General features: G+C 41.1%; 1 protein-coding gene across 4 annotated transcripts in view; it reads left to right on the top strand.

Annotated features, from left to right (window-relative positions):
* The first annotated feature begins 1008 nt into the window (after nucleotides 1-1008).
* GJC1 (gap junction protein gamma 1) overlaps nucleotides 1009-16281 on the top strand; it is a 32452-nt gene continuing 17179 nt past the window's right edge. Inside the window, exon 1 of one of the 4 annotated variants that reach the window (XM_081971215.1) lies at nucleotides 1009-1119. The gene's annotated coding sequence lies outside the window, so the exon portion shown is untranslated. Of the gene's footprint in view, nucleotides 1120-4248; nucleotides 4363-5148; nucleotides 5330-16281 lie in introns of those variants that run through there. The other 3 variants (XM_081971214.1, XM_081971217.1, XM_081971218.1) reach the window with 3 other exon arrangements.

Below are 16281 nucleotides of genomic sequence, written 5' to 3'. Positions count from 1 at the left end.
GGGAGACATGATAGCAGTGTTCCAATATCTCAGGGGTTGCCACAAAGAAGAGGGAGTCAAACTATTCTCCAAAGCACCTGAGGATAGAACAAGAAGCAATGGGTGGCAACTAATCAAGGAGAGAAGCAATTTAGAACTGAGGAGAAATTTCCTGACAGTTAGAACAATCCATCAGTGGAACAGCTTGCCTCCAGAAGTTGTGAATGCCCCAACACTGGAAGTCTTTAAGAAGATGTTGAATAGCCATTGTCTGAAATGGTATAGGGTTTCCTGCCTAGGCAGGGGGTTGGACAAGACCTCCAAGGTCCCTTCCAACTCTGCTATTGTATTATTGTATAACAAAGATGAATTGGCTGAAAAATCTAGACATCATATGGGAGAAAGCTGAAGCAAGCTATCTAAAAAATATTCTATATTAATAGCCGGATCACCATACTGTGGCAAATCTCTGAAAGTGGAGGCATTGATTTGCCTATAGCTTTGGAAATAAAAAGATTGGCCTGGGTTTTGAATGCTTCATTAACAAAACAACACTGACAAACTGGAAGGAGGAGTGGAGGACACTGTGACTGATTGGGCAGCCTAAGGAGATGATGTTAGGAGAAAAGGAGTGAACATTTTCCAGTGTGGCAGACTGGTGAATATCAGAAGACATTTATTGAGATTACACAAATACAAAGATTATTTTTGGATGTGTGTTTGCAAAAGTAAAAATGACAAAAATTATCAATAACCAATTGCACTTTGCATTATTTATTTTTTCTGCAACCTTTCCAAATCCCCCCCAAAAGGCACGATAAACAGTTCTGCAAACAAGGCTGAACGGCATTTCGTATTGTTAAGTGCATTATCAGGAACCAAAGTGTCACCTTACTTTTGTGCTTGTTAGGGGTTCTTTTGCAAAGAGCTTTAGATGTGTTTTCGTTGATTTTCATTGGGAATGGAGACGGGGGAGGGAGGGAAGGAAGCCTCGGAGATCGTATCCGGACCTGCTCGTTGTGTCTAGAGCACTAGAGAAGTTTCCAAAAGCGAGGCCTTGTGGGGGTGGCAGGTTCGTTCTCTCAGGATCCGGAGAGGAGTCCACCATCCGCGCACGATGACATGGCCTGAGACAGGCGGGTGAGTCCAGAAGCAAAGAGTAGAGGGGAAGCGGGAGAGGCGGCGAGAAGATAGGTTTGGAGGGGGGACGAGGACGAGGACGCCACGTGGGAAATAGGGGAGGCTAGAGATTCCAACTGGGGTCTTTGGGGGACGGGGAGATTTAAGGAATGGGGACCACGAAGTTTGACACCTGAGGGGGAGGGGGGAAAACTTCTAGCTTTCGCTCTTGAAGGTGAACAGAAACGAGAGATATTTTGAAGTTTTATTGAGAGGTACCCCCCCCCCCTCGCTCATTTTAAAGTACTTACGGAAAGGCCGGGAAATGGCGAAGCAGAGGCAAAAGGCGGGATAACAGAATTTCGTTCCATAGAATCGCTCGATGTCAGATTAAATAAAATGTCACATGGCGGAAGCGATGCTGGAAGGAAATATTACTTAAGTAGCCAGAACTTAAAAATAAAAACAAAAACAAGCGAGGTTCAGTTGTTTGAAATCAAAGAAGGGCAGAAGTAGGAAAAGGGCTTGTTGCTATCTGAGTTATATTGCGCTTCTGGGCCTGCGACAAGTGCCCCAGCACATGATAATACTGATGCATAATGTTAACTATAGAACAGTAAATTGTACAAATAAAACAAAATCGAGAGCTGATAAGGACAATTTAGAAGGGTATTCTGTGGAGGGAGGGAGAAGGGAAGAGTGGGATGAAGTTTCTACCCACGAGGAAGACAGAATAGAAGATATAAAGGCCGGTGATTCCTAGCGATCTGAACAGAGTGTATTTTAAGTGGAAAGGAAGTGGAGAAGTCAGCGAAGAGATGAATCCTGTTGAGTCACATCCAGGTTTTTAAGTTTGGGCCACCTTTTTTCTGCAGGTAACTGGCTTATATGGAGCCAGATCATTAGTCCAGCCAGCTCATTAATTTCTTTCATTGCACGTTATAGCTTTAGTAACAAAAGTGAGTTATGCTGCTTCTATATGTAGAAATCTGATTTCATCTGTAAACTTTTATGAAACTTTTATTACCCAGCTATGACTTTATTGCTAATAAAGTTAAGAACCTATTTATAAGCTTTAACTTGCGCAGGCTATTATTTAGTTTTCAGATAGTGCATTCCTTGTCTGCATTTGGAGGGGGCAAGTTAAGCAGTTGTCTTGTGTGATGAACCAAACTTTTCTGAATAAAACCAAGGGCAATCTTGCTTTATATAGGTGCAAATGGTAACATACATTATCCCAATGATGATAATTATGATGATTAATATTATAATTATTACTACCAGTCTTGTATACATGCCACTTTGCAGAATAATACAATCAAGAAAAAAGTTAAGTTTTGTGTCAATGAACATGTTATCTGTTTACAGTGTTTTTAACACTGACCAAAGAATGCTTCTGGGAACCCCCAAAGTAGGATATAAGAGTTATATTCCCTGCAATTGGTATGCTAAATCATGTTTTTAATACAGGATTTCTAATACTGATAGTTTTATTCTTCTTGAATATGGCTACTTTTCTCAAGTTGGTAGCCATTGTTTTATCTGTTGATACTGGATTCCATAGTTTAGTTACATGTTGTGTGAAATACGTTATTTACTCAGTCTGACAATTCTGATGCTTTAGCTTCCATTTTCTTGCATGATAAAATAGGGTAGAAAAATATTTTGACAACCCCCTTTCCATCATCATGCAACATTTTTATTTTATGCATTCCTGCAGTGTTAGGCTATTTCCATTGTCGTTTTATACAGATCCTCTATTGAAAATCTTAAGGTTATATTGAAATTTGTACAAAAACTTCATGAAACTGGTATTTTTCTTTATAATAGTCCATAGAAAAATATTGCCTTTTTCATACATATTTTCAGATCAACGCAGACAGGGGTTCAATAATAAAGTAGCAGCCTCTTGCCATTTACAGACTATCGATCAATATTAGGATCGATCATTAGGATTATGTTAACATTGGTAAGGTGGCAAGCAGCATCATTGCAATCCCACTCCTTTTCATAATGCATGCAAAGTCAATACCTGTATAATACTCCACCTGCCATTTTCAAATTTTGACACACCCATGTTGCTGATGATACTGAAATATAAATGGCTTATTTTAATTAATAAATGTCAAAGTGATCTGGTTTACTGCTAAAATTTTATGCTGTTAAGATATGTATCCTTTTGTTGCTGAAGGTGAATGCAAATGACAATGTACCTGCCTCATATTTTTCCCCACAATAGCAATCTTGTACAATTGGTTGAGGTGAGAGAGTGATTAGCCCACATGAATCTCCATGGTAAAATAGACTAGAACCTGTAACTCCCCAGAATAAGTGCAAATTGGTAAATACTTTTAACAAGTGCTAAGCTCAGTGATTAGCATATAATGGTCAAACACCTATAATCTAGATTTGATTGTTTACTAATTTATTTATTAGTTTTATGTCTTCATATTTTGTTCTTAGGAACTCAAGGTTGCCTATCTAGCCCTTTTACCACTTTTTCCTGCAGCAACAACCTGGTGGATAGATTGAGCTGAGAAATGATAACTCTCAAAGTTATCCAGTGAGTTTGCATGGCTCACAGTTGATTGGGTATTCCTGCTTCTGCACCCAACGTTGTGTTGCACTGACTGACAAATAATTGTAAGCCATGATTTAAACCACTAAGAAACATTCATTTTAATGATTTAAATAATGGCTTATTCACTAGTCTGGAATAGTTTTCTATAAAAATGCCTTCTTATTCAATATAAGATCAGAAGATATTGGTCAGTACACAGAAAAAGATATAGATTTAATTTTTAAACTATGCCATAATACTCCAATTAATTTATAAGTTGTACAAATTACTTTAAATTTAAAAATGGATATCATTTCACAGTTTTTAGTACCAAATAGGGATCGTAAAATTTACAGATTTGCAAATGAAATGTTCTGGACAACTCTGGAACTTTTCATCCCCCTCCCTCCCCCTTCCCATCATGCTATTTCAAGACATGGTTATGCAGTTTCCTGACGTAAATTGAATTGTGTTTTGGTCAGGGAGCTGTGTCTTGGACATGACTGCTTAGGTCAGAGTGCTGTGTTTGGGCTACACCCTTTGTGTCCCAAAAATCATACACGGGCACGCATGCGTGCTAGAAACCAGATGTTTCTAGATTGGAGGGTTTATTCTCGAAACTGCTGCACTGTCCCTGGAACTGCATGGTCTAAGGAGCATCAGCATGGACAGAAGGGAAACAGAATGGTTCTGTTCCTGAATTAGTAAGTTTTGTAAATCTTTAGCAAAGAAATACATACTTGTAAAATCATTTAAAGATGAATCAGTGTAAGTTCAATTCAGTTGTAGTTATTTTCTGTTTGAGGAAATCGTAGCCACTAAGAGAATGATAACCAGTTTTTCAATTGTATGAAACATCATGTTTAAATTTTATAGAGGAGATCAAGTGTCAGTTCTGTTAACCTACCTCTATATTATTAAATAGAAGTTATATTCATAATTATTTCACTGTATTGTACATTAATTTTGTAAAATGTTTTAAGAAAGTTATGTGATGAAAACAAAGATTCTTAATTTTGATTTTTATCTGACTGCTTAGAAATAATTCTAACTTCATTCAGTAAAACTTCTTAACAAAATGCTTAAGATTACAGGCACTATTTCAATGGAATTTCTCTCTTAATGTCTTCCATTGTGATTCTGCTGTCTTTGACTGCTAGAGGAGACATTTCCTTTAATTGTAGAGAAGAATGGAAGGGGGAAAATATGAACAAAATGTTATATGACCCAAACTATTTTAATGAAATAATCAGTTTGACCTGTAGGTTTTAGGAGAGTGCAAATCTACATTTGCAAAGTGATTGGACTGCACATTCACATTGTTATTACTCAAAAACCACTGTGAAAACAGAACTTAATGTCCCCCTGGAGAATGGTTGAGATGCATATAATGTTCATGCACTGTAATAAGGGGAGGAGAAAAAGCTGTGCTGTGTTGTCTCAAACAATAGCCGGCTTAGAACGTATCTTGGTGGCTGTCAGAACTTGTATTTTGATGAGCCCAGAAAGCATTTGGCCTTCTCAAGAATGTTTTCCTTGGGCAACATCCCTATGTTCAGCATCGTGTTTTGTGGGTCATTTTTTATCACATATTTCTTGATGACTTCTTGGGGCTGAGTTTCTTTTCCTATCCTCCTGGAAACTGCTGGAGACTGTAAGTAGCTGCAGACTGTAAGTATTTATACAGCGTGGATCTGTTTCTTTAAAGGAAAAAAAATAACTAGGTGCAATGTAAATCTTTCAAGCAAATTGCTTGAAATTCTGCTTTCTTTTAAAATAACATTAACATATATGTGATGTATGCTTAATGTGAGGAATATATTGGTTTGCACATGTTTAGTGTCTTGTCTTTTGAAGTAGTGTAATATTGTACAAAAGTAAAGCACTGATAATCTTCTAGTTGTACATAATACAACTATGTATTTTTGCTGCTGATCCGTATTGTTTCCTTATTTGCAGAATTTTGCATTTTATTTTGCTTTTATAAGTCAGCTGTCCTGTTGTTAAGGAGAAAAAAGTTTTTAAGCTTCTGAATTTATTACTTGTTGAACATCATCTGGCAAATGGATTACTATACATAGTACATTTATCATTATTAATTTCCCTGATAAATTATTCAGTTTTTCCTTTGGAGAATGCAGCTTTAAAATAGAGTGGTCTTGATTATTCAGTATATAATAAAGGAGGAAGATTTTTTTTCCTACTTAAACCATGAAGCAAAGGAATCTAAATTTAGAGTGCTTTTCTGATAGTATGGCAAATGTTCTGGGATCAATAGTGGACTTGAAAGAAGCAGTGTCCTTAGTGATGTGTTAGTAAGATCACTTCACATATATGGCTACACCATAATCCAGCTTTCTATAGATTCTTGTTTCCTGGTATTTTGAATTAATGCTTAATTTTAGCAAGTAATGAATTTTTAATTTTTGCGTAAGTGTAATTAGATCTGGATTTGAAATGAAATAAACGAACTATGTCTAAGCTTAGTTTGTAAGATAAATTAAGAAAGTCGAGATAGTTGACCTCTTATAATGTCCCTGAATTAAAGTATTGTATGAGAGGAAAAGTGCTTATAATAATTGCACAGCAGCCAGGATTCATAGGGGGAAAAGCAGTTCACTACATGTATGGGCACTTGTCATACTTTCTTAACTCAAATATTTTTCATGAGAGGAATATGTGAAAGCTCAAGAAGAATGACAGGTTCTTTAAGGAGTGTTGACAGATGTTATGTGAGCAGCCCCATGGATTCCAAATCACCTTCTTTGAATACGGATTGCTGAAGAGCCCTATAGCTCATTAATCTCTCTTCCTATTTTATTCAGATACACACTGTCATAATGATGTCAAATCATTATGAATCAATGTTTTTCAACTTTTGGGGGGTTACGGAACGTATTTGGATCTTGGAGACTGTGTAATGATTGCCACGAAGTGTTTCACTCCTAAACAAATAACCAATTAGTATGCAAAAAGAAATGCACATATATAAAACTAACTGTATTTGCCCCTCAAAATATTCCATTGTATCCCTTAGCTCCCCCAGATGCTTCTACATTGCCCCAATTTATCTTGCCTGGTAGGAAGAGGGGAGGAAATGGGTCTTTCTTCTAATAAAGCTCTGTGTTGCAGCCACCCATCCTTTTCTAAGAATGCCTGTGGGATCTTTGTGGAGCTCAGATGCATTGAAAATGCAGATAAAGTTGAGGCTGCGGTTTTGCTTTACAGCATTCGAGTCTCCTTTTTTTTTAATTCAATAAAAGCAAATAAAATCATTTTGGGCAGGGAACTTGTCATATACCAAAGAAAATAGTATTAGATACATAATGCCCACATGATTGGGCCCAATATCATAATTATTATTGTGGGTGGCTATTTCATTGGACAAATTCTTACAATGCTATGAGGGAAATATATTGTCAAAATATGAAAGAACTGTTGAAAAAAATGAAGCACCTTTAATTGTTGTAGAAAGTATTCCTTCTAGCTTGTATACACATGTCTGTAAAAATAGCACTTGAATCTTGAGGGATAGTAACTGTCAGAAGCCATTGGCCATGCAAAATGTAACGATATGTAGAAATTATTGGACATCCACATAAATCTTACCAAATAAGTATGGAGAACAGATCTGGTAGAGATAAGTAGCAGTGAAAGCTATTCCCACAGCATATATACAAGGGCTTAACAACCAAGAATGAAACCACCGTTGTGCTTTGCTTGTGTTTCCTATGACCAGCTGGTTAGCACTAATTTTAGTATGTTGTTGATTTGATCCAGCAAAGAAAATAGTCTGAGGTTTGTCTGTTGCTGGATCCTATATGCCAAAAGTAAATTCAGAATACTCAGCATTGCTCCTGGGTGTGAATAGGTTGGGCGCTAAGAGGCTAAAGAAGAAAGTGCATGTTTTAAAAAGAAATTCAGAGTTACTGTGAAAATGACAAGCCCATGTCAAACCTTCCTTTTCCCTGTCCTTGCAACAAAATATACTTTCCTCAACCAACAATGCTGTGTATGGAATGGATAAATTATACCAAGCTTGAAGGACAGATCTTTTCTGCCCTTCATGCTGGTTTCAAGGAATTTTGTGAATCTTGGATTCTGTTTAGTTTAAATCTTTCTGCAGCCACATTCCACAAATGATCTTAGAGTAGGTGCTGCTTGATTAGCCTAAATCCCTTATCTACATTTTCAGTTTAGTCATTAAGAATGTTGAATCATAGGGCTGTTGCATGGAAATAAAGTATATGAATAGGTTTGAACAAAAAGCCCTCATACATTCTAAGAATATTGCTCATAATCTTTGGGGGAAAGGACAAAAATGCTTTGTAAGTGGTGCTAATGTTGTCATTGCCCTATGTCCTGCCTCCCCCATGCAGGCTGGAGACATCAAATAGAATTGAACTGCATTGAGAGCTCTGTCTTTTCACATGCGTCACAAAGGCTAGCAAGGGGTACTTGTTACCCTTGTCCTATGAATGGCCCATTATTTCAGGATATAACTTCCTTTTTTTAAACCACCCTCTTCCCAGACATGAATAAAAAAATATGTATTGAATTTCTGTAATGATGGCTCAGCTGTGATTGTGGTAGTGTCTTTTCCTACTTTTGCAAAGTTTAAAAACCTGTCAATAATCAAAATACCACTCAGCAGTGTAATCTTGCTATGATTTGAAACATAGGTATGCTTTCATAGTTTAATTTTTTTCATGTTTTATTTTAAAATCCAGACTTGAACTTCAAAGACCTGTGTTTGAGGCTTCTGTTTACCAAGATCTAATGACACAATAGAACTTAATATTAAACTTTTAAAGAGCAGGTTTTCAAATGACTTCAAATATACATTTGTGATAATGATTGAGACTCGACTGTTAACAGAAAATTTTAAATATTTTGGGAGTCCTTGACTACTGTTGATTTTGCAGTAATATCTATAGGGGGGGGGGAGGCATTCCCACATTGGAATTAATGTGGTAGATTGCAAGAACAGATTATTGTTTTTCTAATAAAAAGCAAAAAATAAATAATAAAAGAAAAACAAAATATTCTAAAGACCCACACTGAAGTCTGACTTCTGAATGTGCACTTCTCATTCACATTGCTTTAATGTCTGTTTTCAGATCCTTTCAGATAGGAAGGAAGGAAGGAGGATTTCTTCATATATTCCCAATTTATCAAATAGCAAATGCTCACATTCCTGCCTATCAGAGATGTGAATAACAATACAGTTAATTAAATGGGTTGTACACTGAAGTTGTATTATGAATTGGGGCTTCTTCCTGAGCTATAAATAAAATGGGGGTGGAGTTGTGTGTATGCTTGCAAGTTTAAATTTGAATCGGGTGAATTAATCCAAGAGACATTTCCCTATGGAATCAGAAAAGGCAGAAAAATGTTTTATTTGCTTATATCCAAACAGATGCTTCAAAATACTGACATAAGTAAAATGCAACGCAATGTATAAACCTTTACTCGTGGTTTGTTGCTCATATCCATATCAGCCGGTAGACAGGTCATACATGCAACCTTGATAACCTACTCTACTTTAGTTGACTAGATTTAAACATGTTTAAATATGTTTAAACAATTTGATAACAAAGCATTGATTTGAGTTAATAAAGAATTCAAAAGTTATAGGAGAGCAAAATGTGCTGAAGATTTTTAAATGCAGAGATTAATTTTTCAAGGATGAGAACCGGATTCTTAAAATGTGCCTTTTAGTTTAAAACCTGCTTATTTGAACTATATGGGATCGCGTTAAAAAAATATATATATAGCTGCAGATAAGTTTTCCAATTCACAGAGCCTTGTAAATCCAAGAGATATGGGTGGTTAACAACTATGAAATATAAACAAACAAACAAATAAAATGACAAAAGCTACTAGTGTCCGAAAGGTTTAATGAATCTGCCAGGAAGTTGGTAATCTACTTTTCTTGCTGTTTACGCAGATAGAGAAGCCTGAAGGATTTAGGTGCTAATTCTTCTGCAGTGCTACACTTTTATTCTCTAGCTAGCAAGAGAGAACCCATGGAAAACATAATGTTTTGTGTGAGGAATGCAGAGTGGTTCAAGCCTATTTTGAGGGAGAAGACAAAAAAATAATAATAGCAGTTCGGAAGTGTTAATTGAATAATGACTTCTGCTTTCTACCAACAATGCATGCTATAATAACTCTGGGGGAACAGGCTTAATTTATGCATAGCACACGAGGGATGGGGTCTTATCTGCCCTCTTAATTTTCTTACATAGAATTCATAACCTGTAGCTATCGGTAGAATTGTTACATAAAGGCAACTTTCCAATATGAGAACACAAAAATAAATAAACAATAACCCCCCCTCTCAAATTTATCTAGCTCCAGTGAAAATACAAAAATAGCAATCTAAATATAAAATAAAGGTAAAGGTTCTCCTCGCACATATATGCTAGTTGTTCCCGACTCTAGGGGCAGTGCTCATTTCCGTTTCAAAGCCGAAGAGCCAGCGCTATCCGAAGATGTCTCCGTGGTCATGTGGCTGGCATGACTAAACACCAAAGGTGCATGGAACACTTACCTTCCCACCTAGTGGTCCCTATTTTTCAACTTGCATTTTTACATGCTTTCAAACTGCTAGGTTGGCAGAAGCTGGAACAAGTAATGGGAAGCTCACTCCATTACGCAGGATTCGAACTGCCGACCTTTCTGATCGACAAGTTCAGAGTCTTATCCACTGAACCACCGCGTTCCCCTTTAAATATAAAATACCATAGTAATAAATACCCTTAAAAACTGGAAATCTCACAGTTGAAGAAAATAATAATGGGCCACTCAACTAGATAAATCAGTGATTCTATGAGGGCCCCAGGCCCAGCAGCAAAACCAGAACTTCAGGAGCTTTTGGAATATCAAAAGGAATGATGCCAATCTAATTTCGGGAAGAAGAATATTCCTTAAGGCAGCCACCATTGCAGAAAAGGAACATCGGGGACCTATTAAATTTAGATCCTTAGCCAAACTATTTGCAACATGCCTTCTCTGTAAGATCTGCTGGGATGGACTGATGTAAATAGGGAAAGGCAGTCCCTCAGATAGCCTGAATCCATGTCATGAAGGGCTTTAAAGATTAAAACCAGCATCTTGAATTGGACCTGGAAGCAGAATGGAAGCCAATACTCCTTTGTCCTAGGAGCTCACATAAATGCTCATGCTGCTACATTCTGTAGCAACTGAAGTTTCCAGGAAGCCCCATATGGAGGGCATTGCAATAGTTCAACCTGGAGATACCTAGAGCATGAGTGACTATAAACAGCCTGCGTGATCCAGGAATGGCGGCAGTTGGCGCACCACATACATCCGTGAAAAGGCCCTCCTAGGCACAACTACCACCTATTTCTTGAGCAGGAGATGTGAGTCTAAAAGAACCCTTAAATTGCACATGGGTCTGTCTAGTGCAACCCCATCCAACTCCAAAAATGGCATAGCCTTGAATCATTAAACCCCCAAAACCAAAGCAATTTGGTCTTGCCAGGGCTCAACTGAAGCTTGTTGTGCCCTAATCAGATCCTCGCACCTTCCAGCCTCTAGACACAGGGAAATGACGTTCATGGCATTGCTAATTCATCGGGATAGACATGTACAGTTGGGTATAGTCAGCATTCTGATGATATCTTGCTCTATGATGATGGATGAGCTCAACCATATCACATTTTTATTAGGCATGTGGCATATATCATATGTGATTGGGTCTGATTTTGTTCTTTTTCCTTCATACAAGCAGAAACCATTTTCTTTATGCATATTACTAGTATATTCTGTGGTTTGAATATATGGGCATGTAACTTGACTACCACATTCTAAAGTGCTTTTGGGTTTTTAATTTTCAAAGGCAAAGGTTTTTTGTTATTTGTTTAAATTGATAACTCTAATCCTTGCAAGGACCAATTTTGTTGTTGGAGCATAATGATATGTTCTTAGGATCAAGCAGGATTCATTTTATCTCCTTTTTTCCAAAATTTTGTTTACCTTCCTTAAGAGATGGAACTATAATGATAATTATTTCTTTTAGTATTTTACATATTGAAAATATAAATGTTTATGTTTTCAAATTACATTGCTTTAGGGGAGAATGAAGATCACGATGACTTCCATTCAGTCACGTCTGACTCTTAGCAATTCTATGGCCCATGTGTCTCCAAATCATCCAATCTTGCACCACTTTTTTGAGTTGTATTATGCTCTGTTTGGTGTCAACTTTGATGGTGTCCAACTGCCGTGTACTTTGGCGGCCTGATTTACTTTTATCATTAATTCTTTTATCACTAATTCAATTTTGGGTTCAATTGTGGTCGTAAATCTAGGACCACCTGTAAATAGTGCTTGGTTCTTTTTGACTTGCATAAATGCATTCCTAGCATGACCTTTCATGTTGTCCACTTCAAGATGTTTACATCACTCATCCCAATAAACTTTGCTGCTTCTTTGCTGCTCTCTGGAAAGCAAAGTTCAGTCTTTTTGGTTCTTCCCAGTTGCCTGTTGCTTTTTGTGCCTTTTTTTTTTTGCTCAGATATTTAGATGGTTTCATCTGAACGCCACTTGTAAATTCCCCCTGGCTTCTTGCATGATGCAGTTCCAACAATGATCAATTGAATGCCCTTCCACAGTTCATCAGGCCCCTCCTCAGCAGGATGCAATAGTTCAAGTCTATTTTTCATCCCAATTGTACCGTATATATAACAGGGATTTTGGTAACATCAAATGTATCTTTTTGTTGGTGCATAGTTTGACTTTAATCTTGCCTATCAACAATTCATGATCTGAATTGCCATCAGCCCTTGGATATGTCTTAACGATAAGGCCTGAACTGGTCCATTGATGATTGCATAAGACATAGTCATTCTGATTATGCTGAAGTCCATTTGGTGAAGTCCCAAGTGTATGAGCAGCACTTGTTCTGATGAACCCTGTATATTCATGATTCTAAATTGGTTTTCTTGGCAAAATTGTAGGAGAATATTCATGAAGATGAACTGAATATATCCATTAACACCCTAATAAAAGGTCCATCTTTTTGGGTCTTACTGAAACTAATGTAATCACCATGTAGATACATTTTATGTTCTCTGTTTATAATCTTAAGATTCATTATAAACACAAAGACACCTGCTGTCTTTCCCCCCCCCCCTCACAGATGAATAAAAGAGGATGCATAAAGTTGACATTTGGTATGATAAAAGGGCAGTCTTTGGAAATAGGGCTAACCACTTTCAGATATGTGTGTTTTAGTGGACAGGTAGCAGTGTTCACATTTAGCTAATTTATTAGCCACTTTCTAATATTTTTGGTAAATTAATTTGTGCATGATTATGTGTGTGTGTGTGTGTGTGTTTTCGTAGATTTTCATGGGTATAGATATGCAGGTCCTGGCATATTCTGGTCTTTTCCCGTGTAAGATTGAGAATATCGGTCGTAGGGAGGGGTGGGCGCGAGGACACTAGAAGAACATACAATCGGTTGGGAGACCGGGGCCGCTGGATACGCCCGGTCGCTTGTACCAACCCCCGCAGGCTAGGTGGACAGGATCGGCAGAGCCTGGGCCTTAGGCTGATGTTATGTAACGCGAGGTCCGTGATTAATAAGGCCCCCCTCATCAGTGACTTGATCACAGAGGGGGAGCCGGACCTCGCAGGAATAACGGAAACCTGGCTGGGCCCAGAGGGGGGGTTGCCCCTCAGGGAAATGTGCCCTCCAGGTTACCGTGTATTCCACCAGCCACGGGCCCAAGGTAGGGGTGGTGGGGTAGCGATAATCATCCGGGAAGATTTGGCACCGAGAGAATTCACTGTGTCGCAGATATCTGGTTGTGAGTCTCTGGGCGTGAAATGGGGCCCAGGGAGTCAGCTGGGCCTGTTGATAGTATACCTGGCTCCCCGCCATACATCAACGGCCCTGCCCGGGCTCCTCGAGCGGATCACGGAGATGGCGGTTGAAACCCCCAAGCTATTAGTGATGGGGGATTTTAACCTGCCATCGACGGGAGAGGCATCCGGGGCAGCCCGGGAATTCATGGCCTCCATGACAGCCATGGATCTGACTCAAGTAGTTCAGGACCCCACACACGAGAGAGGCCACATACTGGATCTTGTGTTTGTCTCCGACCAGTGGACGAGTGATCTGGGAAGAGGGAATTTAGTCATCACGCCCCTGTCATGGTCAGATCACTCACTTCTCCAGCTGGACTTCCCTGGCGCTGCTCCCCACCGCGGGGAGGCGGAACCAGACTATCCCAGATGGTTCCGCCCCAGGCGTCTGATGGAGCCAGATAGGTTCCAGGCAGAGCTTGGGCCACCTCCTGCAGACCTGCCCCGCCCCCGGGCAGAGGACTTGGTAGCCGCGTGGAATAATGCGGCCGCCGGTGCCTTAGACCGGGTGGCGCCTTTGCGGCCTCTCTGACGGCCACGATCTACCCGGGCCCCCTGGTTTAACGGGGAGCTAAGGGCGATGAAACGCCTTAGGAGACGCCTAGAGAGCAAGTGGAGGTCCTCCCGCTCCGAATCCGACCGAGCACAAGTAAGAGCCTACGTAAGGACTTACCTTGTGGCAATAAGAGTGGCCAAACGTCAGTATTGTGCCACCCTTATAGCGTCCGCAGAGAACCGCCCTGCCGCCCTGTTTCGGGTGACTCGCTCCCTTTTGTCACAGGGGCAGCGGGACCCCCCATTGCTGGGCCGGGCAGAGGAATTTGGAGAATTCCTGCAGGATAAAATCGATCGGATCCGAAGGGGATGGACCCACCTCAGTGCTCCAGTGGGGACGTCTGAGGCTAGTCTTGAGAGACCATGCTGGGAGAAGTTTGACCCTGTTGTCACCGAAGATTTGGACAGGTTGCGCGGGCGACTGCGAGCCACTACATGTTTATTGGACCCGTGTCCCTCCTGGTTGGTACTGGCCTCCTGGGAGGGCTCACGAGGCTGGCTACTGGGGCTGGTGAACGCTTCGCTGGGTGAGGGCCTTTTACCAGCCGCCTTGAAAGAGGCGGTGGTGAGGCCCCTGCTCAAGAAGCCTTCTCTGGACCCAACGGAGCTAGCAAATTACCGTCCTGTCTCCAACCTTCCTTTCTTAGCGAAGGTTGTTGAGAGTGTGGTGGCTCAGCAGTTTCCGCGCCACCTGGAAGAAGCTGATTATCTAGACCCGCGCCAGTCCGGCTTCCGACCCGGTCACAGCACGGAGACAGCCTTGGTCGCGTTGGTGGATGATCTCTGGAGGGCAAAGGATGGGGGTTGTTCCTCCATCCTTGTCCTATTAGACCTCTCGGCGGCCTTCGATACCATCGACCATGGTATCCTATTGCGCCGTCTGGAGGGGTTGGGGGTCGGGGGCACCGTATTACGGTGGTTCCGCTCCTACCTCTCTGGCCGGACGCAATGTGTGTTGGCAGGAGAGGAGAGGTCGACCGCGAGGCCCCTTATCTGTGGGGTCCCACAGGGGTCGATCCTCTCGCCTCTCCTGTTCAACATATATATGAAGCCGCTGGGCGAGATCATCCGTGGTTTTGGGGTGGGATACCATCTGTACGCTGATGACACTCAGCTGTACATTTCCACCCCAAACCACCCCAACGAGGCTGTTGAAGTGATGTCCCGGTGTCTGGAAGCCGTACGGGTCTGGATGGATGACAACAGGCTCAGGCTCAACCCCTCCAAGACAGAGTGGCTGTGGCTTCCGGCTTCCCGGTTCAACCAGCATATGCCATCGCTGACCATCGGAGATGATCAATTAGCCCCGGTGGAAGGGGCACGCAATTTGGGCGTCCTCCTTGATGCCCGGCTGTCTATGGAAGATCATGTGGCAGCCGTGGCGAGGGGGGCGTTCCACCAGGTTCGCCTGGTGCGCCAATTGCGGCCCCTTTTGGACCGGGAGGCCTTGCGTACAGTCACTCACGCGCTGGTGACGTCTCGCCTGGACTACTGTAATGCTCTCTACATGGGGCTCCCCTTGAGGTGCACCCGGAGACTGCAGTTGGTCCAGAATGCAGCCGCGCGGGTAATTATGGGGAGATCGAGGTTCTCCCATATAACACCTATCCTGCGCGAGCTGCACTGGCTTCCTGTGGCCTACCGGGTGCGCTTCAAGGTGCTGGTTACCACCTTCAAAGCGCTCCATGGCACAGGGCCTAGTTACCTGCGGGATCGCGTCCTGCCCCATACATCCCTGCGACCCGTCCACTCACACAGAGAGGGACTACTCCGGGTGCCGTCCTCCAGAGAGTGCCAGAGGGCAGCGCCCAGGAGTAGGGCCTTCTCTGTAGTGGGCCCCACTCTTTGGAATGACCTCCCCCCAGACATCAGGACAACAACCGACCTTCGCTCCTTCCGTATGAAGCTGAAAACCTACCTGTTTCGACTAGCTGACCTGGCATAATTCTACAACCTCTCCAGCCCAGGGCATTTTTAATTGGTAATTTTAGTTTTTAAGGGTTAATTTCACTGGGGTTTTAACTTTTTTAGGTATTGTAACTTATTTATTTATTCTTACCTCCTCTGTACGCTATATAATACTTTTGTACGTCGCCCCGAGTCCCTGTGGGGAGAGGGGGCGACTAATAAGTTCAAGTAATAAATAAATAAATAAATAAATATCTTGGC

The sequence above is a fragment of the Natrix helvetica genome (assembly GCF_964273705.1).
Source record: "Natrix helvetica genome assembly, chromosome: Z".
NCBI lineage: Eukaryota > Metazoa > Chordata > Lepidosauria > Squamata > Natricidae > Natrix > Natrix helvetica.
This window is presented reverse-complemented; position numbering and strand designations above follow the sequence as displayed.